Genomic DNA, 27,860 nt, shown 5'->3' on the forward strand with positions numbered 1-27,860 from the left:
TTCTGCAAAACCCCTGCCACCTGCTGCGTGCTGCCAGCCTGACTCACTGACTCCAGCTACCTCTGGGCCTCTGGCCCTTCTAGGACGGGCTTGTTTTCCAGGAAAGGGTTTGGAGATTAAGATAAGCCAGTTGCCTCCAGTTAAAGGCCCTGCTGCCTTTGAAAGGGCCGGGAAGCCTGCCAGTCCAGCTCCTTGGTTTGCTCGCTTCTCTCCGTGGCTGGGGCTGCTTCGCCTTTCATCTGTCCCTGCCTATCGTCGGGCATGAATACTGAGGCTGTTTGGAGACAGGCATAGGACTCCCTGCAGAGCGAGGCAAGGGATTTGTAAAACGGGTACCCAAGCTTCCTCTGAGGGTCTGGCTCCCCCATGGCCCTGTCTGTTCTTCCTGGGGAAGCTGCTTCTGGCATTTAGGGAACGAAGAACTAGAAAACAGAACTGGCCTCCTTTCAGCCTGCCGCCTCCTCCAGCCTGGGTAGAATCCAAAGCTCTGGCCTTCCTGAGCGGTGCTTGTTCCTGACTTACGTAGATGGTTTTCTAAACCAAGTTCATTTTCTGAAACAGAATGAATAATTCACTCTACTACCTCCTCCCCTTCATGGCAGAATTTTTTCTTTTTTCCGTGTTTTCATGGCTGCTGGATTCTAAAATCAAGGTGCAAGATGCTTTGGGGCTTACTAAAGTCATGTAGCCTTCCTAGGCCCTGTGGAAAGGTTAGGTGCACCCAAGATAACCAGGGTTGGTTATTTCCCGTGAGAGTCAGGGGGTGCAGGCTGGAAGCATAGCGCTCCCTCCGCCCCCGCGCTGGCCATCATGTGGAGTGTGTGCTTTCTAAGAAGTGCCAGCCTGTGTCCAGAGCCTGCTGGGCAGATGTTAAGCTAGCTGTGGACTTAGTCACGGTGACTCTGCTACCAACAGCAGCAACGTGGACATTTAGGGAGGAGCAAATAAGAGGAAGGAAGAAGCAGGCGAAGTAACAAGGCATGATATCTGATCTCTAGGCATTTCCAACGGAGGGATTTGGTTTGTTTAGGTTTCCATCACCAAGAATTAACAGTGGTTAACAGCTGTTCATATCTGTCTGCTTTACCTTTTTAAATAAATATTACAGATAAAATTGAAGTTCTCTTTTTGTCCCTCACTCCCTGCCAAAGGCAACCACTATTCTCAAATCTACTGGGTATTCTATTCAATTTTAAATACTTTTACATGTATGCATCCATGAACACCATGTAGTATGTTTTGTGTATTTTAAAATGTCATATACGTCTTAGCGTCTTGTACATAGTACTCTGTGACTTTTACATTCAAAATTATGTTTTTTTGAGGGCTATGTTGATGTCGATTATTTAGGCATTTGTTTTCCTTTTTAATCACTTTATTGCTTGAGTACCTAGACAAATTTATACAACCAGGGCACAAACTGTAGATGATTCATATTTCCAACTGGGAGGGAGGATTCGCTTGGTTTTATAGTATCGACGAGCCAGACGGTGAATCCGGCTCTCTCAGAATCAGACGGAATTTAGCAGCCTTATCCTTTCTGCTCCTCTCAAGATGCTTTTGAACAGCGACTGCTTTCTTAATTAAATGGTAGAGATCTTCAGGGAGATCAGGAGCAAGTCCCTTAGACTTCAGAATTCTTAAGATGTTATTGCCTGTCACAAAACGCACTTGTGCCGCACCGTGTGAATCTCTCCGGATCACACCGATTTGTGAAGGAGTCAGGCCCTTCTTGGCCAGTCTGTAAATCTGCTCCTTCACGTCGTCAGATGTCAGCTTCAGCCAAGTAGGTATGCTGTGGTGATAGGGCAAAGCCGACTGGGACAGGCCCTTCCTGGGCGCATGCATGCGACCCCTGATGGCGGCAGTCAGGCAGTGAAAGCTTGTTTTTATTTTTTTATGGTAATTTTTTGGGTAAATTAAGTGTTGAATGTTGAGTTTTTAAAATACTGGTTGCTTTACATGCCATCCGCTTCAAAAGGAGTTGAATTCTGCTTCAGGCATAACATGGTAGCTGGTATCAAATTGAACTCTTCCGCTGAGAACAACTAGAAAAGGTGGACAGAAGTTTCTTAAAAACAGCTGTTTGAAGACCTGGGAGAACAACCAAGACATTCTGACGTGGAATTGACTATTGTTCTTCCCTGGCTGCTGTTGCTCCTTGGATGGTCGGATGGGTGAGAGAGGTGCTCACAAATGCCCTGCAGTTTGTTTTTTTTAAGACAAAAGATCGCCTCCTTCAGTTTGAAACTGTAGTGGAATCCAGACAGCGGGGTCTTCGGGCACTGGGAAGGCTGGCATGGGGACACTGTGGAGCAGAGCCAGGACAGGCCAGGCTGGGAGCTATATTGTAGGGTGCTCAAATTCTACCAAGATTCTAAAATATCACAAGTGTAATTAGGGGTGCATTATTTAAAAAAATAGTCTAAAGGAAGTCAGTACCTTAAGAGCCTCACTGGGGAGCAGTAAGACCCCAAGGGCTGACTTGACCGATGGCACAGTGACTAAACTGCACTGTAAGGAGAGTGGATCCAGGCAGGTAGTGTCAGGGTGAGGTTTGGCTCAGCTGGGATGTCCAAGTTTGGGACCAGAGCTGACCAGGCCTAAACAGTAAAAGAGGAACACCAAAAACTGCCCCAGAGAACTTCTTTGTCCATTTTCACCCTAGAGCACTGTTTCTCCTTGTCCTTCCAGTATGGAGAAGAAATACTAAAGAATCTTGATTGGAAAGAACACTGAATTCTCAGCCTGTTTTGGGGTGGCATTTTCCGCTTTCCTTGGGTGGCCACATGTCTAGTTTCAGGATCACAAAGACCAAGGTCTCACCAGCTCTCTCCCCTGTGGAACAGTGGTGGCATCTTCTGTGTGATGGTGAATTTTAGGTGTCAACTTGACTGGGCTAAGGGATGCCCAGATAGCTGTTAAAGCATGAACTCTGGGTGTGTCTGTGAGGGTGTTTCCAGAAGAGATTAGTCTCTGAATTGGCAGACCAAGGAAAGCAGGTGACCCTCCCCACGGTGAGCAGACTCCATCCAATCTGCTGAGGGCCCTAACTGAACAAAACGGTGGGGGAATAGAGAATTCATTCTCTACTTAAGCTGAGACATCCATCTTCTCCCATTCTCAGACATCAGTACTCCCTGCTCTCCAGCCTTCAAACTCTGAATGGGACTTACACAATCACTGCTACCCGTCCCCCCGACACCCCCATTTTCAGGCCTTTGGGCTTGGACTGAATTACAGCTTGCAGATGGAAAATCATGAGACTTCTCTGCCTCTAACTGCATGAGCCAATTCCTATAATAAATCTCTCTCTCTCTCTCTCTCTCTCTCTCTCTCCACACACGCACACACACACCCACCCATTGGTTCTATTCTCTGAGGATCCTTGATTAATACACTCATTCATCCCTTGAAACACCCACCTCTGGTGTGGAACTGACCATTGTTCTTCCCTGGCTGCTGTTGCTATGGGCACGGTGCTCGCAATCCTCCTTGGATGGTTGGATGGGTGAGAGGGGTGCTCATACATCCCTGGGCTAGCTGGGGCTAGTTGCCTTGTTCATTTTGCTATATTCTATTTGGACCCTTTATGACTGGAGTATGTACTACACTTAGCAAACTTTTAAGTTCAACACAGTAGGTGGAATCCTTACATCCTGGGAGTAGCTCTTCCAACACTTCAGAACTAGAGGCGTGCATGGTGGTGTGTGTTCTTAGGTACGCATTTCCTAGATACACGGTCCTGAAATGGAGTAACACCTCAATTTGCCAAGAGGCCTCCCGTGTGCTCCTGCTTGGCAGGTGGGGAGACTGAAAAGATTCATTACTTCCTTTATATATTTATTTTTCTATATAGAATAAGGTAACTGTATTACCAAAAATGTGGAAAATAACCCCACCAGACTGACGCAACCATTATTTGCATTTTGGTCATTTCTTTCCAGTCTTTTTTCCTACACAATTTTTAAGGCATAGGTACAACTGCAGTGTTTATATGATTTGTATATGTTTTTGTTGTCACTTAACATTATAAATATTAGATGATGATTTTTTAAAACTGCTTTTTAAAAATACACTTAAAAATCACATCCCATTGAGTGTATCCTATCATCAGTTAATTATAATACTATTCCTATATTAACAGATGTTCAGGATTTGAAATTCTGCCTTCCTACGTCAAATACTGTTATATCTGTAGCTTTTTCATCTTTCAAATAATTTGCTTTGGCTAGATGACCAGAAAGAGAAGAGGAAAGAAAAAAGTCTTTAAGTCTCTATAAGAGTTCATAAAATGGTTTGGCTATGTGATCCAAATTTTATGTTGAATTGTAATTCAAAGTGTTGGGGGAGGCACCTGGTGGGAGGCGACTGGATTATGAGGGCAGATTCCCTTCATGCTGTTCTCGTGATAGTTCATTCTCACGAGATCTGATGGTTTAAAAGTGCGTGGCACTTCTCCCCTCACTCTCTTTCTCTCTCCTGTTGCCATGTGAAGATGTGCTTGCTTCACCTTTGCCTTCCACCATGATTGTAAGTTTTCCGAGGCTTCCCAGTCATGCTTCCTGTACAGCCTGCAGAACTGTGAGTCAATTAAACCTCCTTCATAAGTTACACAGTCTCAGGTAGTTCTTTATAGCAGTGTGAGAACGTACTAATACAGTTCCCAAATTGATTTTCAGAAGGGTTTACTAGTTTGTATAGACCCAAGCAATTACAAATGTGTCAGTTTCTCCCTTTCTCTCTCCCATCAGCTTTGATTATTAACCTCTCTCCCTGAGTAATAGATTAATCTTTCTTTCATCGGGGCAATTATTTTTATATTGTTAGTGAAGTTTCTTTTATAAATTGTCCTTTTGTGAGTCCTTTTAATTTTTTATCTGTTGTCTAGTGTGGTTTTTGAGTAGCACATAAAAGAAATGCAGATAGTACAGGAGGGTAAAACAATGAAGAGTGAGTCTTCCATTCTTGGCCCTCATTTCTCCAGGCTTTACCCAGAGGCAATCACTGTTTCTAGTTTATTTTGTTTCTTCTCCTTCTTATACCTTTTTCTTGGGCACTCCTGGATCCCTTGCCCTCTGGCTTCCCACTGCCTTTCAGCTTCTCTTTCTAGGGCACCCTACCCGCAGCTGCAGTGTCAGGCCTGGTGCATCTTTCTTCCCTAACAGGCCCACAGTGGTCAAATCTCTAAACATATGAACACTTACTGGGGGAGGTAGTGAGGATGGGAGCCAGTGGGGGAAGTGGCCTGGGAGGGAGATATTGCCAGGTAGATCTCATCTTCCTGAGATGGCAACAGGAGATTTGGACCAAAGGCTTAGGCCCTGTGGGGGACAGCATTTTGAACCAGGGACTGCGGAAGTGCAGTTTTCTTGGTTCTCAGGTGGGCTCTTTAAGGAGGAGACTGACAGGTGACGGAAGGCTTCACAGTCCTGATGTAATAGCTGAGGTAGACAGCAGGGGGAGCTGTTGGCCACTTCTGGCCCAAATGTGGCACAGGAAAAGATTAGTGGCTCCTGTGATCCAGGGCCCCACTTCACCAGTGGTGAAGTGCCAAAGAGGACTTTGGACAAACGAAGCTTTACCTTCCCGGTGTTGCCCAGGTAATCTGGTGCTCCTATGTTACCCTTATGTGAACTGTCGCGATATTTGCATTGCAACAAATTGAATTCCAACATTTATTGTGAGCTGCTATTTTGTGAGAGACCTATGTTATTCATGCATACCTTTCAAAGGGCAGTCACTGTGCACCTAGTTTGCACTGGCTTATGTTGAGATGAGTAAGGCTCAGTGCTGGACCCAACGGGATCAGAAATGTCCACTGAGAACGGAAAAAACAAGGAATGGAATTTCCAGCACTAGAAAAGAGGTACAGATGAAGTATGGCGGAGGTTCATGATGGGAAGGAGTGTCACTGACTGGAGCAATCAGGGCAGGATTCATAGAGGAAATGGCATTCAAAAGGGCTTTAAAATGGGTGCAATATTTTAGAACGGTTTATTACGAAATTTTAATCTTCTAGAAAGGTGCATCTTTGTTGGAAAAAACAGAGGGAACACGGGGATGAAAGCTGGGCTCAGAGGATCAGTTAGTTGCATTAAAATCTTAAATAAATGAAGTGGAGAATTATTGGAAGTGAGACTGGAAAACACGTTTGGATCCGTATTTTTGGAGAACCTTGAATACCACTCTTAGTAACAGGGAAGCAGTAGCTGCTTATAAGCAGGAGATTCCGGATAAAAAGTAGAGAAGTTGGGTTTTATGCCTTCTTGTCATTTCTGAGAAGATGAGTAATTTTAAAAAAATAGCCAGTGAAATTTAGTTCCTATAAAAGGTGTGATCCTTGATCATCAATAAGGACAATCAGCTTCTCCCAATGGAGAAATCTCTCATGATCCATTTCACACATCCCTGAGTGCAAATTACTACCTAGTCCACACCAGTGCTTCTCAAACCTGAGTGTGCATCAGAATAACCTTGAGGGTTTGTGAAAACAGACTGCTGGGCCCACTCCCAGAGTTTCTAGGACAGCCGAGAATTTTTTTTTTTTTTTTTTCTTTTTTTTTTGAGACGGAGTCTCGCTCTGTTGCCCGGGCTGGAGTGCAGTGGCCAGATCTCAGCTCACCGCAAGCTCCGCCTCCCGGGTTTACGCTGCCTCAGCCTCCGGAGTAGCTGGGACTACAGGCGCCCGCCTAGTTTTTTGTATTTTTATAGTACAGACGGGGTTTCACCGTGTTAGCCAGGATGGTCTCGATCTCCTGACCTCGTGATCCGCCCGTCTTGGCCTCCCAAAGTGCTGGGATTACAGGCTTGAGCCAACGCGCCCAGCCGCGACAACCAAGAATTTGATGCTGATGCTGCTGGTCTGGGGACCACACTGAGAACCTCTGGGTTTAGACATCCTACCTGACCTTTCTCAGTATATCCACTGGGTGGCAGCAGAGAGCACCACAGGCATTGCACGGAGGTCAGACCTGGAAAGCCCAGGCAGAGGCTATGGAGGGCTATTTCTGTGTGTTCAATGTAGGTCATTTTTGCTGCCAATGACAATACAAACCATCCACAATATCAAACTCTTCAAAATTCCAGGATGCGTTGTATAAGAGGATGATTGATGACTTGGATCTTGTTCCTTTTCCAGGATGTCCTCAGCCAGACCCAGTCGAGACACCCTCTACCACGCCCCCCCAACAAGTCCCTCTTTTAAAAAGAGAATAGTTTTTAATAACTTTCAAGGTTACCTACAGAAGGGTTTCTGTTTGAGTAATGTCATGACTGTAAAGCTGGCAAGAAACTGTATTACCAGCTGATAGCTTGAGTCAAACTGGAAAATTACGAGCAAGTTTTTCCATGAACCAAGAGGAAGTGTCCAGTCATTGTTGAGAGCAGGTTCACAGCTGTGTACAAGCTCTAGGAGATGGGGAGGCCCATGCAGACCTACTTCCTTCCAGAAGGAAAGACAGAAGAAACACGTTTTGAGTTTTGAGTTTGGGTTTTTAGGTGGTTGGGAAGGTTATATTATAGGATTAAAAAAATTTTTTTTTTGAGGGGGGATTTGTTTGTTGATTTTTGTTTTTAAGTTCTGAGAGTTATTTTCTTTTCTCTTTTTTTTTCTTTTTTCTTTTTTGTTTTTTTTGAGACGGAGTTTCACTCTTGTTGCCCAGACTGAAGTGCAATGGCGCGATCTTGGCTCACGGCAACCTCCATCTCCCAGGTTCAAGTGATTCTCCTGCCTCAGCCTCCTGAGTAGCTGGATTAGAGGCATGCGCCACCATGCCCAGCTAATTGTATATTTTTTAGTAGAGATGGGGTTTCTCCATGTTGGTCAGGCTGGTCTTGAACTCCTGACCGCAAGTGATCCGCCCGCCTTGGCCTCCCGAAGTGGTAGGATTACAGACGTGAGCCAGCACGCCCGGCTCTGAGAGTTGTTTTCTACTAACCAACTATGTACTGCTAGATTTTGGAATAAAAGGTTCTACGTGTTTGGGGAGGGGAGGAAGGAGCAGAGTCAAAAAGCCCCGAGCAATGATAGGATGGATTAGAGTTTGGAAAGGCAAACGTGGGGTCCAGAACACACTGGTTAGGCTGTGGCAAGGGGGTCCTCTTGACATCCTCTAACCAGATCTCAGAGCACACTTCCCGCTGTGTCTCCGCAAAGACCAGCCCTGACCAGACCCAGTGCTGACGTTAACCGGGTGCTACCCTGAGCGAGATGGCATCCTGCCACGCCTGCTCCGTCATCTGGGAAATGCCTTGTCAGCAGCTCCAAGGCCTTCTGTGGGAAGGCATGAGAGTCTGTCCTCACGTCTCTGTTTCCCTTATGACCCAGCAGTGGAAGTTCAGCCCCCGCTCTCCTATCTTCCTGAATTCATCCCATCCTTTGTTGGCTCTGTTTATGGTTTCTTCCTGTACTCTCTTTTGTAGATTTTTGTAGAATTTCAGAATTGACTGTGATATTAGACGTGATCATTTCTGCTCTGCCTGCTGCTGGGGATTTGTGGCACTGACCCAGTCTCCTCACTTTCCTCATCGTGGCTGTATAGTCAAAAAGGCTCTTAGGCCCTTTCTACATTCTTTCTTCTCCAGGCTAACATCCTTTTCTTCTTTGAGTCCATTTTTAACATTGGTTGTGAGTTAACTCCTTACCCCTCCCTCTCTGTCTAGTCCATCCTGGTGACTTCCTGCCTTGCTCTGATAGTGAATGGTGCTGGTGGGAGCAGGACCTTCTGGCTGCCCCCAGGCAGGCCCGTGCCTCCCTCGAGGCTTTGAGATTGTGATGTGTGTGTCTCTCACACCAGGGTGGGAGCCCCTTGAGGGAAAGAACTATCCCTTTCTTCCTCGGGATCCCCTGCACTCAGCATAGCCCCTCTCAGACAGCAGGCATTTCAAATTAAGCAGAACGTTATAATTCTGCGTCCTAGCCTTTATAAATGCAAGGCAAGACTAGATTATGTTAGCGGGTTTGTCAATATTCGTTTGCATCAGTCTTATTGCACAGATGGGCAATTAAAACATTTTAAATGGGCTGTGCTTAAGCGTGGTCCCCCTCTCATATATAGCAGGCTTTAAAACACTGCATCACCCTTAAAGATCTGCTTCTCGGATTTGGGCTGTTGAGGTCTTTTCCTTCTTCTACCTCATTCCCGCAACTTCTCAAGAAGTTGTCTACTTGCGCTGCTGACACATTGTGAAAGTGCACAGGGACACGGCCCTGAAAGTGATCAGCTACCCCCACTGCCCATCAATGGTTCAGTGAAGGACGGCATCCCTGCTTGGAATTTGACCATTCAGTCTGCCGGTTACCGAAACCATGTTCATGCTTCAATGTAAAGGTTTAGCATAAAGGTTACCTCCTAGATGATGCTTCAAATCCAAACTGCTCCCTTCCCTGGGCTCCTGTGGTCTTTTGTTCTCTTGCAGTGCTTCCGGACTGTGGGTAGCTGATTATAGTTATTTTTTCCTACGTCATTAGGTGGTGAGCTTCTCCGGGACAAAGTCTGTCTCATTATTCATCTTTGTTTGTAGCAGGTGCCTGACAAATATTGATAGAATTAAAATAACTTTTGTTTGTCTCACATTTTGATAAACGAACAGGGCTATATTTACCTAAACGTTTGATTTCATACATGGACAGCGTATTTCCTCTCGGGCTTTTCTCTTCCTAGACTGGATAGATTTAATGATTTTAGTTTTATGTCATAGGACACCCCTCCACCTGGAAGAATTGAAGTTCTGTTAAGTTTAAGGGTTTCTGGTTAATTTGTAAACTGTTGAGAAAGAATCCACCTTGTTGTGGTCAAAAGGTGACAAATACAGTTAACTTCAACAAAGGGCAGAGAGTCAACTATTCTTTCTGCCAATGATTGCTTTTGTTGTATGCTTGAGATCAGATACTAGTCATTTGTATCCCAGTTAACTTAATATAGATAGCATTTTCTAATATTTTCAAGCATTGCTGTAATGCTTTTTAATGCCTGTTTTGAACATCAAGCTTTTAAACTCATTATATATTATTCTATAATTTATAGAAAAATCACACTTTATCTAATTCTTATAGGCAATATTTTTTTTGGTATTTGGAACTTTTTTAAAAAGAATAGTATCCTCAGATTGGAATTATTGTGTCAAATAATATGAATGCTTTTTTGATTCAATTGGATTTTAAATTAATTTTTATACTTACTCAATTTATACTCACTGTTGAAAAATAGATAAGCAATTAATAATAAAGTCCCCCTTGGTTTCACTATTTAGAAATAACTACTAGAAATATTTTTATGTATATTTGTGTACACTTTTGTCTCTACATGGATATTTATTTCACAAAATGTGGAATCTTATTGTTTATGCTATTACATATCCTCTTTTTAAAATTATTGTGAATTTTTTCAGGTGTAAAAAGATATTTTCTCAAAAAAATGTATTTTTTTCAATACAGTTTTAACAATTACACTGTATTCCATGGAATAATAATACTAATAGCTAACATTTATTTTGTGATTTTTATATGCTATGCAATATTCTATTTGTTTTATGTACCCAAGCTCATTTAAACATCACAACCCTGTGAGATAGGCACTATTACTCTATTTTAGCAAAAAAAAAAAAAAAAATCACGCATAGAAATAGTAAATGACTTGACTAGATATGCGTGACCCAATAGACCACTGTAGAACATTTTAGTTATTTATTTTTTGTTTGCCATCATAAGAAATGTTGCTATTAATTCATGAAACAAATATTCATTGAGCTCCCACCCTATGCTGGGTGTTCTGCTAGAAGCTTTGTGTATCAGGGAGAAACTGTTGCAGAAAGTGGACTTGGCGGGGAAAGAGACCTATTTGAAAGGATCCTAGTGTGAGACGGGGTTCTCTGTCTTCTGTTTGCTCACATCACGGAGGGGAACTCCATACTGCTACAGCAGCACCTGGCTGGACGTGGTTTTGTCTCTTCCGTCAGCAGTGATCTCTCTCGCCCCACTTCCTTGCTCTCTCAGGAAGGCCCCCTCCTGCTCCGCACACCTGCCAGGGTGTGGCCTGTGGAGTCGACCTTCTTCCTTCCTGAATCAGACAACCAAAGCCGGAAGCATAACTTCAGAGGCTAGTCCTGTACCTCTGGTTTTGTTCTGTGTTCTAAGCAGAGTTTTCACGAATAATGAAAATGCCTAGGAATGTTCATTGCCAGTTATTAAAGAAAAATGGAATCGGCTACTGTGTGGTGTAATAGTCCCCAGGTTATCCCACCCTTTCTGGCAGGCTATTTACTCATGTACTTTTAGTATACTGAGGGAAGGCTAAGAGATCTCTGGGCAGTAGGTAGGAAAGAATAAAAAGTCTTTGAGTTTTCAGGTATTTTCTTTTAATGGTAGCTTCCAACCAGGCACGGTGGCTCACGCCTGTAATCCCAGCACTTTGGGAGGCCTAGGCAGGCGGATCACTTGAGGTCAGGAGTTTGAGACCAGCCTGACCAACATGGCAAAACCCTGTTTCTTCTAAAAATACAAAAATTAGCCGGGCGTGGTGGCACACGTCTGTAATCCCAGCTACTCGGGAGGCTGAGGCAGGAATATTGCTTGAACCCGGGAGGGAGAGGTTGTAGTGAGCTGAGATCGCGCCATTGCACTCCAGGCTGGTGAAAGCAAGACTCCATGCATCTCAACAACAACAAAAAACTTTTATTGAGATATAATTTACATACCATATTATTCACTCTTTTTAAGTGTAGAATACATGGGCTTTGAATACATTCACAGAGTTGTGTAACCATCACCACTGTTTAATTTCAGAACATTTCATTACCCCAAAGAGAAACCCCATCCCCATTGTCACCTCTCATTCCCCCCACCCCAACCCCCCAGCTCCTGGCCACCACTAATCTGCTTTCTATCTCTATGAATTTGCCTATTATGGACACTTCATGTGAATGGAATCATATGTGGCCTTTTATGTCTGACTTCTTTCACTTAGGATGATGTTTTCAAGGTTCATCTATATGGTAGCATGAATCAGTGCTTAATTATTTTTTAAGGCTGAATAGTATTCCATTGTATAAATAGAACACAAACAAAATATAAATTTTCTTTCTTCATCTGTCAATTGATGGATATTTGTGTTGTTTCCACATCTTAACTATTATGAAGAATGCTGCTGTGATCATTTGTATAAAGGTTTTTGTTTGAACATACGTTTTCAATACTCCTAGGTGTATTGCAGGCATAGAATTGCTGGGCGATAAGGTAACTTGACGTTTAACCTTTTGAGGAACTGTCAAATTGTTTTCCAAAGTGACTGTGTAACTTTGCAATCCCACCTGTCATGTATGAGGGTTTCTTGAGTTTTTAATTGCAGTTACCGTGAAGTCTGTAAAAGCCAGGCACTCACAGCTACAGTGCACAATTCCAGAATGCAGAGGAAGTTTTCAGCACACCTCTGGCCCTCTTGGCAGGGATACCAGGCCTGCGTGTCTTGTGACTGCACATGTTGTTTAGACAATGGTCTCTGTTTGGTGAGCCACAGTTTTCCTAGTGATAGCCGAGTTTTATTGGCATTGCTGACCTATGAATCTGATGTCTTTGGTGCGGAGCCTCTATCACACTTTTACCCAGAATCCCATTGCTTTAGACCAATAATAACAACATTCCCTTTGTACAGGTCTTTGCAGTTTGCAAAGCACTGTGTTACTTCCCTTTTCTCCAGAGCCTTATGCTCTGCTTTCCAAGGTGTTGGCCTTAGTATAGCAATGTAACCACTGCTAAGGTGGTAATGGCCAATAAGATGTTGGCTTTTCCTCAAGAGACTCACTGAGTCCTAATATTTCCCTAGTATAAATGTATCAGTAATGATGAAGATGTCAGATGCTGCCATAGAGCAAGAGACTCACTGAGTCCTAATATTTCCCTAGTATACATGTATCAGTAATGATGAAGATGTCAGATGCTGCCATAGAGCAAAATGACTTTTGAGGCTCCCTCAAATCTAGACTTAAAAGGCTCCCCCTCTGTGTGCAGGCCGTAAGCCTGGCATTGTTGTAGGAACTTAGTACTGTTTCAAAGCCAAAATATTTTTCTTTTTGAGATGCAGTCTCGCACTGTTGCCCAGGCTGGAGTGCAGTGGTGCGATCTTGGCTCACTGCAAGCTCTGCCTCCCAGGTTCACACCATTCTCCTGCCTCAGCCTCCTGAGTAGCTGGGACCACAGGCGTCTGTCACCACACCCGGCTAATTTTTTTTGTATTTTTAGTAGAGACGGGGTTTCACGGTGTTAGCCAGGATGGTCTCCATCTTCTGACCTCGTGATCCACCCACCTCGGCCTCCCAAAGTGCTGGGATTACAGGCGTGAGCCACCGTGCCCGGCCCAAGCTGGAAGATTTTTCTACATCTTTCTTCTTATACAAAGATCATTTGTGAAAAAGCTAAGATTGATGGCAGGTTTTCGAGAAATTTTTCTTTTGGTTTATGCTGGTTTGTTTTCCTAAATAGTGAACATGGAATTGCTAAATTTTTAAAAGAAGCAAAAAATTGATGGTAGACCCAGGAGTTAGAAGGCTCTGGGGTTACAGTTCTTCCACAAGGCAGTTGCTGTTTGTGAGTGTTCTTTCTTGTCTGTAAACCCATTCTCTACGCCTGAGAGAACATTCCTTACAGCCATAACTCCTTAAAAAGGATAGCCTTTGCAAAAGACCTTTGTCAAATGTTTTTCATCATCTATAAATCACACACAACTGTTTCCCCTAACATTAGCATCAATGTGTATGCCAGTTTCCTCTGAAAATATCAAGCATGACTGCTCCTTAGAGAAACCATGTTTCTACCTCTCCTCCTCACCAAAGTTGATCAATTCCCTAGCATTCTCTGTGTCAACATTTTACTGTGTGTCAGCTCATCCTGAAAAAAAAAAAAGATGCTAGATTATAGGCATGAACTGCCTTCAAAATAACTCCCAGGAGAGCTGTGTGCTTTCTAAGCCTGAGCAGCTCAGAATCCTGGTTCATGAAGGATTGTGGTCTAAGGGCTGGCTATTTCTTGTTTAAATTCAAATTTATTTCCCAGCTCCAGTGCAAATACACCCTGGCAATACTACCCTACACCACTTTCTGGTACAGTCCATCTGCCTGTTGCCAGTCCTGTGTTATATCACTCATAGAAAATTCTAATATTCCAATGAGCAACCAGCCTGGAAAATAAAGCAATTCAAGTACCTGGGAATGATGGGCTTCCTTATTACCATTGCTCCATTTCCCTGTGATATTTATTCATCAGAGATGAATTGCTTCTTTGTGATTTCAGAGGTCATCTCATCTAGTCCCAGGGAGGACTAGATCTAAACTAACCCAAACTGTGACTGTTCATTAGAGTCTTAAAATTTTATGGCTATAGAAAGATGACATCTTTGACTAATAATTACTTCCCGTATCTAATTTTTATGAATTTTGGAAATTCTACTTCATTTATAATCTGAATATTTTTGCTGCGTTATCTGTCATTTTGCATGCAATGCAGAAAAAAAAATTCCGCTCTGCATGTCAGAGTGGATCTGGTAACTGAGAATAATAGCCATTGTGTATTGAGTGCATATTATGTGACAGAAACCACACATAGTGCTTTACAAGCATTGCTTTATTTTATTCGCAAAACAGCCCTATAAGGTATGTATTTTTGTCAGCCTTTTCCAGATGAGGAAGAAAAGGCCTTGAGACATGAATTAGCTCAGCGAGATGGCACAGTTAGACTTTGGGTGAAACAGGACAGGTTGCCATGCTTGGTTAGTACTGTTCCTTCCTGAAACCCCATGAAAATGACACTGAAGGGATTTTTTAAATTGATAAAGCACCAATGATAAAAGAGAAGAGGAGAGTAAGCAAGAGCAATGGCATCTGGGAAGCTGGAAGGAGAGGGCAAAGTGTCAATTTAACAGACCGGAAAATGGCACAACCTATGTAGTTGGGGGTGAAGCTTGAAGTAGGCAGAGTCCTCTGAAAATGGGCACAGGTGGAGCTAAAACTAGGATTTGTTGAAAGTTTGTATATGAAACATTTCAATGTCCCTAGATCCTCTCCCTCCTCCTAGGAGAAGGCTAGATATTTCTTCTCTGGAGCTGCCAGCTTTGGGCAGCAGCATAGCTGAGGACAGGGTACCATGCCACATGGGGGATTGAGTGAGTATATGTGCTGAGTGGTGACACCACTGGCCTCCTCCCCTAGCCCAGCTCCAAGAGCACTGGCAGCCAGGTTGATCTCTTCCAAGCAGGAACCTCAAGGATTCCTTTCCAGGGAAGATGTCCGGCAGCTCAGGCATAGAATTGAAAAGATGTTGAGGGTTGGGAGTACCCTGGTGAAACTGCCCAGTGGTTTACCCTCTGGTGAATTCCATAGTTGACAAATGTCACCCCCACACAAAAGGCAGCCCATCAGCTATTGAATGCCTCTCTCTGAAATATGAGTGAATAGTCAAGGGTCATCAGGCATTTGAGAGAAGTCTCTGATATCAAAGACATAGACAAAAACAAAGAAACAAAACAAGGAACTTGGGAAGAAACAAGCAATCTAGGCAGCAGAAAGAAACCTCTCCCATTGCAACAACAGCAAAGTCCTATGATTGACTAATCTTCAGAGATTACATACACAAGAGGTTAGTATAGCAGAGAACCAAAGTGATCCTCAGAACTTCAAAGTTGAGAGTAGAAAGAAAAATTAAATTTAATAGTTAGAAAATGAGGTTAATTAAAGTAATTATCCAGAAAGTTGAGTAATAACATAAATGAGGTGAAAAACAGGAGAGAAAACATAATAAAATTAGAGGGTCTGTCCAAGGAGTTCCATAGACATGGAACAGAGAATATGGAGGGGAGAAGGATGCAATTCAAGCGATTTCTCCATTTCTGAAAGATGTGAATGTATAGATGTGAAAGATCCACAGAGTGCCAAGCTCAATGCGTGAAAAACATCCACAACAATGGTTGTGTGCAGCCCCCACTTGTCCCTGGGAAATGTGTCCCAAGACCCCCAGTGGTGGCCTGAAACCTCGGATAGTACCTGCTGTAGTTTGGTGGTTTGACCCCGCCAAACCTGTTGAAATTTGATCCCCAATGCTGGAGGTGGGGTCTATGGGAGATGTTTGGGTCATGGGGACAGATTACCCATGTATAGATTAATGTCCTTCCTTGGGGGTGAGTGAGTTCTTACTCTATTACTTCCTAATAGATCTGGTTGTGAAAAAGAGCCTGGCACCCCCACTCCTCTCTCTTGCTTCCTCTTTTGCTGTGTGGTCTCTGCATATGCTGGCTCCTCTTCACCTTCTGTCATGAGTGGAAGCAGCCTGAGGCCCTCACCAGAAGCAGATGCTGGTGTCATTCTTGTACAGCCTACAGAACCGTGAGCCAAACAAGTCTATTTTATTTATAAATGAACCAACCTCAGGTATTACATTATGACTACACAAAATGGACCAAGAGAGTACCAAACCCTATATATACAACATTTTTGTCCTATACATACAAACCTATGATGAAGTTTAATTTATAAATCAGACACAGTAAGAGATCAACAACAATGATAAAGTGGGACAATTACAACAGTACGCCAGGATCACTACTCTTGTGCTTTGGGACTGTGGCTAAGTAAAATAAGGGTTCCTTGAACACTAGCACTGAGATATTGCAATAGTCAAATTGATAATGGAGATGGCTACTAGGTGACTAATGAGCAGGTAGCATATACAGCTGGACAAAGGCATGATTCATGTCCTGGGCTGGATGACGTAGGACAGCGAGAGATTTCATCACGCTACTGACAATGGCATGCAACTTAAAAATTATGAGTTGTTTATTTCTGGAATTTTTCACTTAATATTTTTTGAGCTGTGGTTGACCACAGGTAACAGAAACTGTGGATAAGGAGGGACTGCTGTAATTGTGAAACTTCGGACCATTAGAAACAAAGAAAAGGCCCTAAAAGCCCTAGGGGGAGGCAAGGCGAGATCAGGAATCAGGATGGCATCAGATGTCTCAAGAAAAGCAACATTAGATGCTAAAAATCAATGCAGCAATGCCTTCCAAATTCTGAGAGAGAATTACTTCTCTATTCTAGGATTTCCTAGAATCCTATACATCAATCAAGACAGTGTCAGAAATGCAATGTCTTGAAATCCTTAATATCTGTTTGCCCTTGGGTATATTCCTCCAAAATGAGGGAATTATCCAAAAAAAAGGACAGCATGAGATAGAGGAAGCAGATGACCCATCCCAGCAGATAATGCCCAGAAGACCCCCAGGATGACACCATGGGGCTGGCTAGAGCCCCACCAGTCCAGGCTGGAGCAGGAGTTTAGAGAGCTCTTCCAGAAAGTGGAGACGGAGGCTGTCTCTAGAAAAAGAATGCTGCTGACACATGACCAGATGAGTTTGGTCATGTGACAGACTGTCACTTTTGAAGGAAAGCTAGTGATGAGTTAGTAATAAGTATTAATACATAAAAAACTAAATAAATGGAGAAAAGGTGATAGTTGTTAGCTTCAGGAAAAACAAAAAGTTGTATAAGAAAGAAAATATTGGCCGGGCGCGGTGGCTCAAGCCTGTAATCCCAGCACTTTGGGAGGCCGAGACGGGCGGATCACGAGGTCAGGAGATCGCGACCATCCTGGCTAACACGGTGAAACTCCATCTCTACTAAAAAAATACAAAAAAACTAGCCAGGCGAGGTGGTGGGCACCTGTAGTCCCAGCTACTCGGGAGGCTGAGGCAGGAGAATGGCGTAAACCCGGGAGGTAGAGCTTGCAGTGAGCTGAGATCCGGCCACTGCACTCCAGCCTGGGTGACAGAGTGAGACTCCATCTCAAAAAAAAAAAAAAAAAGAAAGGAAATATTACTATAAAATCCACTTCATGGCCTAAATGTGACTGATAATCATGTGGTCATAGAGCATAAGCTGTGAATATTGATTTAAACAAAATTATGATATAGCTGTATTTGAAGAATGAGGGGGCATGTGGGAGGGAGATTTAAGAGACCAAAACCTCAGTTTCCACATGCAGAGTCACCAGATAGGATGTAAAATTTACACAAAATCTAGATGTGGCCATATAAGTGTGTAATTGAAATATATAATGATAAATACCAGAAGAAATAGCTAAAAGAGTTAAAAGTGGCTGTGATTACGCAGTGGGGATCAAGGGGCAAGAGGGTGCTAATTTTCATTATAAACTTATAGAACCACTGGACTTTTAAAACCATGTGTATGTATGATTTTGTCTTCATTAAATGTTGCAGAATCAGCATTTGAAGCCAATTCTGGTCTGAATTCAATCTTTATTCTGTTATCTCACTTTTGCCTCTTAAAATAATTGCTTAATATTTTTTTGCCTTTAGATTTTAATTTTTTTGAGTCAATTTCTGATGTGTGCAGTTGACTCAACAATGTACAAACTCCGCATGTGTATGGTCTGCGCTTATTTTGCTAACCATTGTATTCCCAGTGCCCAGTGGAGCATCTGGAAACAGGCTCTCAAAAAACATTTATTTGTCATTAAGTCCATTTTCTGTGTCTCTAAATTTCAATTCTTGAATATCCATATCCCTCTTAAAGACTGTTTCTGGGCCAAGTGCGGTGGCTCACACCTGTAACCCCAGCACTTGGTAGGCCAAAGGAGGCATATCGCTTGAGCTCAGGAGTTTGAGACCAGCCTGGGCAACATGGTGAAACACTGTCTCTTCAAAGCATACAAAAATTAGTCAGGTGTGGTGATGTGTGCCTGTAGTCCCAGCTACTTGGGACGGTGAGGCAGGAGAATCACCTGAGCCTGGGGAGGTCGAAGCTTCAGTGAGCCATGATTGAGCCACTGCACTCTGGCCTGGGCTGAACAGAGTGAGACCCAATCTCAAAACAAACAAACAAAAACACAACAAAAAAAGACTGTTTATGTGCTGCATTCAGATGTGAACACTGTAATAGATGCATATGCAGAAGTGAAGTGTGTGATCCCCTTAGAGCATTCAGGATCTGAAGGATGGGAGCTCGCTGCTTAAGCCCTTTTGATTTCCCGGAAAAAGGTGCCATTCCGGGGCTGTTTTGACTGCACCATGCAGGCTGCAATTCCCTTGCTGGATGGCTCCTCTTGGTGAGGTTCTGCTGCAGGCAGTCTGATTTAGAATTGAATTAGACTAGCTGTTATCTTATACTTTAACTAACTGGCTGAAGCATATTTCCTTTCCTTCCTCTAAGGAGAGCCCTGGCTCTCTTCCTGTGAGTCCCAAGCTGCCCATCATGTCTTCTCTGATTCCTAGTTGGAACACATGCTCCTTCTGCATTCTCACCCCTGTTAACGCGTCCCAGGCTTCACTGTTAACCTCCTACTTCCTTCTGTCCTCGCTCTCATTGGAAAGCTGATTGGATAGCCAGCTTCCTCACTTAGTTGTGGGTAAGGACAATATTAATCACCTTTTATTTTCTCAGGTTTCTTCCCACACATCTCCTTCCCTGTGCCTACGAAGTAGGTGCTCAAATGTGTTGATTGAAGGGAGGAAGGACAAGATGAAGGAGAGCCAGGGCTCTGAATGTGGAGTAGACAGGACAGAGGCCCACAGGCCTTAGGTCCTCGATGGTAGGGCCCCAATAAACTTGTAATGCGACTGAACAAAATCCTCAGAAATGCTGATGGGATGTAGGGACAAACTGGGGTGGCCCTACTGCCATCTAGAAGAGGAAGCGGAGATATTTGCTCAACTGGAGCCCACTCCTGGGCCTCTGAGTGAGGCCCAGCTGTTAGGGCCAATTGACCGCAATCATCCAAAACTCACTGAGATGACCTTAAGTGGTAGAAAGAACTTGTTCTATGGTTGGAGGGATGTCTCACAGAGTCCACGAACAGCGAATTTGAATCAGGGATGGGAACATTTCGGGAACCCTCCAAGTTCTTTCTCCCCATTGCTTCCTCTACTTCCCCTGCCTGTGTCAGGTTCTTCCTCTGAATCCCAGTCTGCATGGTAGAAAATAGCCGCTGAGTTTGCAGCTGAATAGAGCAGCTAGACAGGGACTTGGGGAAGGGATAAGATACACCTAGTTTGAGTGCCAAGTTCTGGAAGGTCAGAGGGGAGGCCCTAGTGGGAAACACATGCTCCTTATGGAGCCAGAATTCATCTAATTGAGTTGGAGTTTGCGAAACCCCTTCTCTGCAAAAAATACAAAAGTTAGCCAGGTGTGATGGTTTATGCCTGTAGTCCCAGCTACTTGGGAGGCTGAGGCAAGATGATCGCCTGAGCCCAGGGAGGTCGAGGCTGCAGTGAGCCATGATTAAGCCACTACACTCCAGCCTGGGCGACAGAGTGAGTAGCCCTGATGTCTGTCATCTTGGCCCTGATGTCTTCCTTGAGTGAGTTTATCTTGTGCTATGATGTTCCTGTGAACTCCAGGCCACATCAATAGGCCCTTCCACCTTGGGTGGGTGGCCGGGCTGGGTGACCTTTAAGGGAATCTTCAGAAAAGTCATTTACTTGTGTAGGAACAAAAATAAGTCTTGTATAGCAGCAGGGACAGAACTGACTTGGAGGTTGGAACAGGGTCCCAGTTCCCCCTGGGGGTCTCAATTCCAGTTCCTCTTCTTACTGGCTTTGTAAACACTCCCACCTGGCAGCTAGTGAGCATCACATTGCAGCCAGTCCAAATCGAAATGACCCATGAGTGTAAAATACACGATGAATTTTGAAGATTTAGTGCAAGAAAATGTAAAACATCTCATTACTATTTTAATAGTAACGTAATTAATATTAATGTTCAATGATAATATTTCAATATATTGGGTTAAATAAAATACATGAATAAAATTATTTTTACCTGTTTCCTTGTGTTGTCAATAAATATGGCTATTAGAAAGATTAAAATTACAAAAATGGCTCACATCCTTTTTCTACTGGTTTTCACCTCTAGACTCTAAACCTAACGGATTGCCTTTATTGAAAAGAACAAAATCACACACGCTTGGCACCACTTTAGAAATGTGGGGAAAGATGTGCATGAAATCTCAATACCTTAGCCTCTGTTTAATATGAATTCTCATATTGTCCTTCAGGGACCCAAATCCTGGCCCAACCCACAGCTGCCCCTCCCTCTGCTCTGCCTGCTGGCAAGATGGCCCTGGCCATGGGGGACAAGAGGAGGACAATGATTCCTGACACAAGACTCTATGCACCCTTTGGGCCTGGTGATGTTCTCATGGGGACCTGCAGGCCATTCCACTACTCTGAAAAGCTTGATGGAAAGAAAATATACAACTTCCCAGGCACTGCTGCCTTAGCTGATGGGATCATTGCTTCTTGGCTTGGGGCCAATAGCAACCTAGCCAGGCAAGGTTGGTGGTCTCAGCTCCTTAGAAGCTCTAATTGGCATTTGTTAATCTCCTTGATTAATAGAAATGTTGAAAACAAATTAATTACTCATTAAAATGTAACTGGATAGACAAAAACTTTCCAAATGTGCTATTCTTAGCGAGTGTGACTGAAAGATGCCCTTGGCAATGGAGAGTTTGGGAACCACTGACAGAAGCAATTGTATTCGGCAGGTTCCTGGTTCTTGCATGTTCCATCTCCACATTTGGTTGGTAGATGATGGAGTTCCCCTTAACTTTCCTTCAGGGATGTGTTCTTGGCATGTCCATCTCCCTGAAATTCATAGAATTTTGAGATTTGGAAGACTTCCATCATGTCGCCTTTGGGGATGATGAGCAACCTGTCATGGCTGTCACAGCCCTGTGACCAAACGCCACACTCTTTGTTCGGCCCCACTTCCTCCTCACCTTGAAGGCACCATGCTTCAAACTATCCCATCTCTGAGAACCCACAGTCAGAGTGGCAACCACTAATTCCTCAGCTTACGTGCAGCTCTGCAAGCCACTGCCCCACCCACAGAACCAGTTCTTTACCCTTCCTGAGACTACAGGTGCCTGGGTCCCTCCCAGTGCGCTAACATATCACTCTCCTTGACCTCCACTCAAGCCTCTGGCTCCAGCTCCCCCCCCTGGGGAGGCAACGTTGACTTTATGAGAGCACCTACCTCATTGGAAGGATGTGATAGAATATATATGTATATATGCACATAGACATATGTAACATAAAATGAGAGAATGTGGGCAAAGCTTTCTATAGTGCCTGATCTGTAGATGCTCTCAGCAACTGTTAACTCTTCTTGGTTATTAGTCATTTGTTCTTTTCACGTGCTTTTTCCCCTCAACCATTGAGACTGCTCAGAGAAAGTATGAAAATCGGACTGATTGGCTGCACTACAGAGTCATGATACTTACTCCCCTGCCGGACTCCCCAAGGCCTGGCAATCACTGTGTGTGTGTGTGTGTGTGTGTGTGTGTGTGTGTGTGTGTGTGTGTAAAAGTTTTATCCACAAATATGTGTATCACTGTGTCTTTTTTTTTTGGTAACAGCTTTATTGAGCTATAATTCACGTACCATACACTTCACCCATTTAAAGTGTACAAACCAACAATTTTTAGAATATTTACAGAATTGTGCAACCATTACCACAATCAATTTTAGAACATATTCATGATTCTAAAAAATAAATTCTATACTCTTTAGGAGTCCTTCCAGACCTGGGTAACCACTAATATACTTTTTTTTTCCCCTCTTTGGATCTGCCTTTTACAGACATTTCATACAAATGAAACCATGGAATAGATAATCTTTTGTGACTAGCTTTTCTTCATTTAGCATAATGTTTTCAAGGTTCACTCATGTTGTGGAATATATCAGTACTCAATTCCCTTTCATGACTAAATAACGTGCTGTTTGTGAACATACTACATGTTGGTTATTCAATGATTAGTTGATGGGCATTTGGTTTCTACTTTTTGACCATTATGAATAATGCCGCTGTGACGATTTGTGTACAAATTTCTGAGTGGACCTATGTTTTTATTTCTTTAGGATATATACCCGAGAGTAAAATTGCTGGACCTATGTTAAGTCTATATGTAACCATTTGAGGAACTGCCAGACTGTTTTCCAAAGTGGTCAGACAGTTTTACATTCCCACCAGCACAAAGGAGGGTTCTGATTTCTCCATATCTCACCAACACTTGTTATTATCTTTCTGATTTTAGCCACTCATGTATGTGAAGTAGTGTCTTCTTGTAGTTTTGATTTGCATATCCCTGATGGCTAACAATGTTGATCAGCTTGGCAATCATTTTATCCATCATTTTATTATCTCTTGGATTCCCGTTGTGATTATTACAAACTTTTTCCAGACTTCAGAAGGTCCCAATCCCTCCTATCCTCTTATCTCCAGAAATTACATCTCCCCTGCTATTCTGAAACATCTTCATGAATTCATTGATGCTTCAACAAATATTTATGGAGTCTTTGTGGCACATGTTGATGCCTGGGTTATAAAATGGATAGGTCATGTTCTTTACCTTCACCCCTCATTCGTTCATAGTTTGGTGGTGCCACTTACAGTCTTGTCTCATGGGACTTTTCTGCTTAAAATGTTTCAGTGGCTTCCTAGTGCTTTCAGGATAAAATGTAATGGCAAAATACATGGCAACCATGAGAACTATGAGTGTGGGGCTAGCCCAATCCTGTCCCTGCCATTCTGTCTGTCTCACATTCTCTACTAGCCTCTTAGGTCTACAAACACATAATTCTTTCATGCAGCCCTGCCCCTCTTCCCCACTGCCCCGCTCCCAGCTGCAAGCTTCTCCAGGGCAAGGGGTGATTCTTATGTATCCTTGTATTTCCTACAGCCCTGGGACAATACTGGACACATTGAAAGTACTCAATAACTGGATGTCCATTGAGTTAGTAAATGAAGAGATGGCAAAGTAAAGGAAGGAAGAAAAGGAAGGAAGGAAGGAAGGAAGGAAGGAAGGAAGGAAGGAAGGAAGGAAGGAAGGAAGCTATGCAATTCTGCAAAGTAGTGCAATTTATTTCCCTGACTCCTTCTCCCGTTCCCCTTGCTGAAACAGAATAATCAGATCTTCCCTAATAGGCCAGTGAGAAAGGCTACAACTTTTTAGTTGGCTGAAGTTAGGGTCTATTCTGACCCTCATTTCAAACTGTTCAAACAGAATGATATGCCGAACCAGCTGACCAAGGAGGTTTCATCTTAGTCAAGTATTTATGACAAATGCTACTACTCTAAGTGAAGTTTTAACTCAAGGCATGTGTGTATCTATTTGTACTCTGCAGGATCTTAAGCAAAATATCATAACATTTAATATAAAATGCCCACAATCTGAATATAATCATGTTAAACAGTCAGATTGAGGAGGTTTCATTGAAATTTGCGAGGAAGCCTGGAGAGTCAGAAGTGCCCAGTCACAGGGTGCCTTCCCCTTTCACCCTCATGTAGGCAGGACAAAGGTCTCTCTCCACTCCGGACAGGAAAATGTTTCTCTTCTGGATAGTTTTGTTGAGGAAGGGAATGGAGGAAGTGGAAGTGAGCTTGCAGTGGGGTATCCGGCCCCATAGGAGACAGGATACAGGCGGCCGGGCTCTCTAGCCCCCTCGAATTCTGCTTTCTGTTTTCAGAAGTATACGTGGTGGCCCATATGATAAAACAGTGATAAATGCATTGTCCTGAAGTCTAAACGGGAGAGGGAGGAAACGCCTGGCATTTATGATATGTCTGTCTGCTTATTCACTGAGAACGTTGTTTGGGGAAGATAGTAAACACCATGGAGTGAGTGTTTTCAGAGATCTTTGTGAAGATAATGTCTGATGAAGGGCTAAGACACGATGTTCTGAAACAGGACACAGGCTCACCGCCTGGGTTGAGCCTGCCCTCAGGTCTTTCCCTCAACTTCCCTCCCTCCCACTTTAGGATCTTCCCAGCTGTCCATAGTCAGGTGATCACACCCCCAGCCCACACTCCCCAGGGGATTGGCCTCCTTTCTCCCCCTGCCCCTACATTGCTAAGGGCCCACGGCTCCCCCAGGATTCCCACTCATTGTCACAGTTGCCCACAGCTTCTTCCTCCCTGACTCCTCCTCCCCTTACAGATCTTCCCTAATAGGCCAGTGAGAAAAGGCTACAGGAGACAGCCTCTCTGTCATCTTCTTAACTAAGTACTTGCCATGTGCCAGATGTCTAACTTATATCATTCATTTAATTCTAACCACCTTAAAAGACAGTGAAAATTTCCTCCATCTTACAGATGGAGAAACTGGGGCTCAGGGAAGGAAATTGATTACTCTTGTAATGAGTAGCTGTGTGATTTGAACACATGGTCTGATGCAGAGACCTCATCCATTCAGTATATTCTATTTCCTTCTTCCTACTTTCCAGATGTAGAAGTCTGGTGCAACAGAGATGCATAAGGCAGTCTTATCCTTGAGGACTTCCTGGTTCCACAAAAAGTAGTGAAATGCTGGGAGAGGCACAGCAGCAGTGACGGGAGGGGAAGGCGTATGGGCATGGTGGAGGGAGGAGATAAGCAAAGACACTGAAGTGGATGCTGCTGCATGCCGCCCACAACCCCCTCTCCCAGCTGCAGGGAGTGATGGAGGATGCCAATGGCCTACAGGAATTGCCCTTGACTGGAGTGAGCTGCCTCCCCAGTCTTAGGTCCCTTCCCTAGGGCAAGCCTGAATCCAGGGACTGGTTAATAGGTGGATGCAAAGGCTCAGCTCCTTTTCCCACATTGAGGACAACTCTGACGAGCCATCCCGCTCCAGAGCTCCCTATGGGACTGGCCAAGGCCTCTGGTATGACTGCTTCACAGTTCAGCTCCTCCCTCTACCAGTCCTGCCATCCTCACTCCAGGATAGGAAGCGTCCTAAGAGTACTCCCCAAAATCCCTTCTGCACACAAGTCCCCACCTCAGAGTCTGTGTTCCAGGGAACACAAACTAAGAGAGGCATGGAGACCCATAGCACATTCTGGAAAGTCGGAATCGTCCCAGTTACTAGGGTGTAGGATGTAGGCTGGGTGCAGGTGGCTCCTCCTGTCTTTGGATCTGAACATCCAATAGAGGACCTGTATCTAGTTTTCTTGGGAACCTAACCTGCAACCCTTCCCAGTGGCAGAGACTTGACCTATAATAAGAGTAAACTGCTTAAGATTTGGAGGAAATAACAGTCAATAACTTGAATAAAGAACAACAAAGAAATGTTTGGGAATCACATTGTTTAACAATGCTTTGGGAATGTCAAAGCTAAAAGGTAGCTTTGGAGAGCATCTGCTTCAAAGGCTCTCAGTTATCATGGGGGAGTGTAAAGCCCCAGAGGGGTGATGTCTTTACGTCAACACAGATATGCCAGAGCCCAGGCTCCCTGGCCTGCATTTGATGCTCTTTCCACCACTCCTTGGATAGGTCTGTATGCCATACATGCTGAGAACTGTAAACCTAAGCCCTCGATGGTCTTATCCACCTTTGTTCTCCTGCAGTGGCTTGTCCCTAGGAGCACAAATCTGCTCTTGAAGGAGGCTGCCACGCAGCTTCCTAGAAATGCTCCAGCAGCTCTCCTCAAGGCCATGTACCCAGTGAGCTTGCATTGCCAGCGCCAGGCATGTCAAGGTTCAGGGTTGTTCCAGAACCCTCTGCGCATCCTCTGTCTTCCCACCAGATCAGATCCAGCTGCTTTCCTCCAATCGAGATGAAGATAAATGTGGAAGCCACAGAAGTCACCATCAGGACAGCATGCCCTCTTCCTGCACCCATTCAGAGTCAATGCAGGCATAGGCTGGGGAAAATTGCTTCTCCTAATCCCACTCCTGGGCTAGTTGGGCCCCTCCTTTCTCTGAATAGAGGATCACCAGGTAAGCCAATGTCCAGTTGAGGCATTTGGTATGACAAATGACAGTCCTTAGCCTCAGTACTTTAATCTATGATAAATGGGTGACTCCAGACCTATCCCTCCATTGGAGGCTGCACCGCCCCGCTTTGGCCATGAGATCTAAAATGGAGACTTTGTCCTTCCATCTGACTCTCTAGCTTGACAATGATTAACCCAGCTAATCAATCTCCGTGTGGACGAACTTTTCTTTCCAGATAAGGCACATTCCTGAAAGGCTGCTTTAAGCAGTATCTCTCCCCATCTAGGCTTGCGTTTTGCTGGCCTCCTATGAGCTCTATTCTAGCAGATATTCCATGGGATTGGGAGGGCCCTGTGGTCAGTTAAGTTGGAAAAACCCTGAAGAGTTATTCTTCTTTTGAAGATGCTGCATGCACATTAGGGCAGTATGTACTGTCTTAAACCTGCCTACTTTTGTTTAACCTAGATTTTACCAATTTTTTTTGACTACAGTTTTTTTTTTTTTTAAATAAATGGAATGCCTTTTAACCTCCTTGAAAAGACTTAACCTCACTTCTTTTCAAGTCCAGTTTCTCTCCTCTGTCCTGGTCCTCACACCTGGGCTTTCTGTCTGGGCCACTATTCTGGAGTCACAGTTCTGCATGTGTCCCCAGCGTCCCTTGTTCATATCAGGGTCTGGTCTTCCTCCTGTATGTTTGCTGGCTGCTCTGATCTGGGATGACCAACCATTCTGGTTTGCCTGGGACTGATGGGGCTTCCTGAGACAGAGGACTCGGTGCTAAAACAGAAAATCTAGGCAAACCGGACCATGTTGGTCATCCTATCCTGAACCTTTTGCTCTGTGCCTGAAGTCCCATACCTCCCTGGCAGCCCACCCTGGACTTCCGTAGTGTCTCTTCTGGCTCTGTTGCAGGTCTCAGCCCACCTATCAGAATTTGCAGCTGTTTAATCTTAAACTCCCTGTTCCTGACTGATGGTTGGGACTGTGACTGGGAGTTGCTTAAATAGCTCCCTCCCATTTCTCAGCTAAACTGAATTTCCCCATCAGCCCCCACAGCTGGGGTAGATCTTGAAGTTCCCTTCCTGCCCCTCTGAGCAGACCTTGATC

The 27,860-nt window shown here is 44.0% G+C and overlaps 1 pseudogene; it reads right to left on the reverse strand.

Moving 5' to 3' along the window:
- Positions 1–1,400: 1,400 nt before the first annotated feature.
- LOC123574541 (small ribosomal subunit protein uS15-like) lies at positions 1,401–3,532 on the reverse strand (annotated as a pseudogene).
- Between the last annotated feature and the right edge of the window lie 24,328 nt (positions 3,533–27,860).

This window comes from Macaca fascicularis, chromosome 7 (assembly GCF_037993035.2).
Source record: "Macaca fascicularis isolate 582-1 chromosome 7, T2T-MFA8v1.1".
In the NCBI taxonomy this organism is placed as follows: Eukaryota; Metazoa; Chordata; class Mammalia; order Primates; family Cercopithecidae; genus Macaca; species Macaca fascicularis.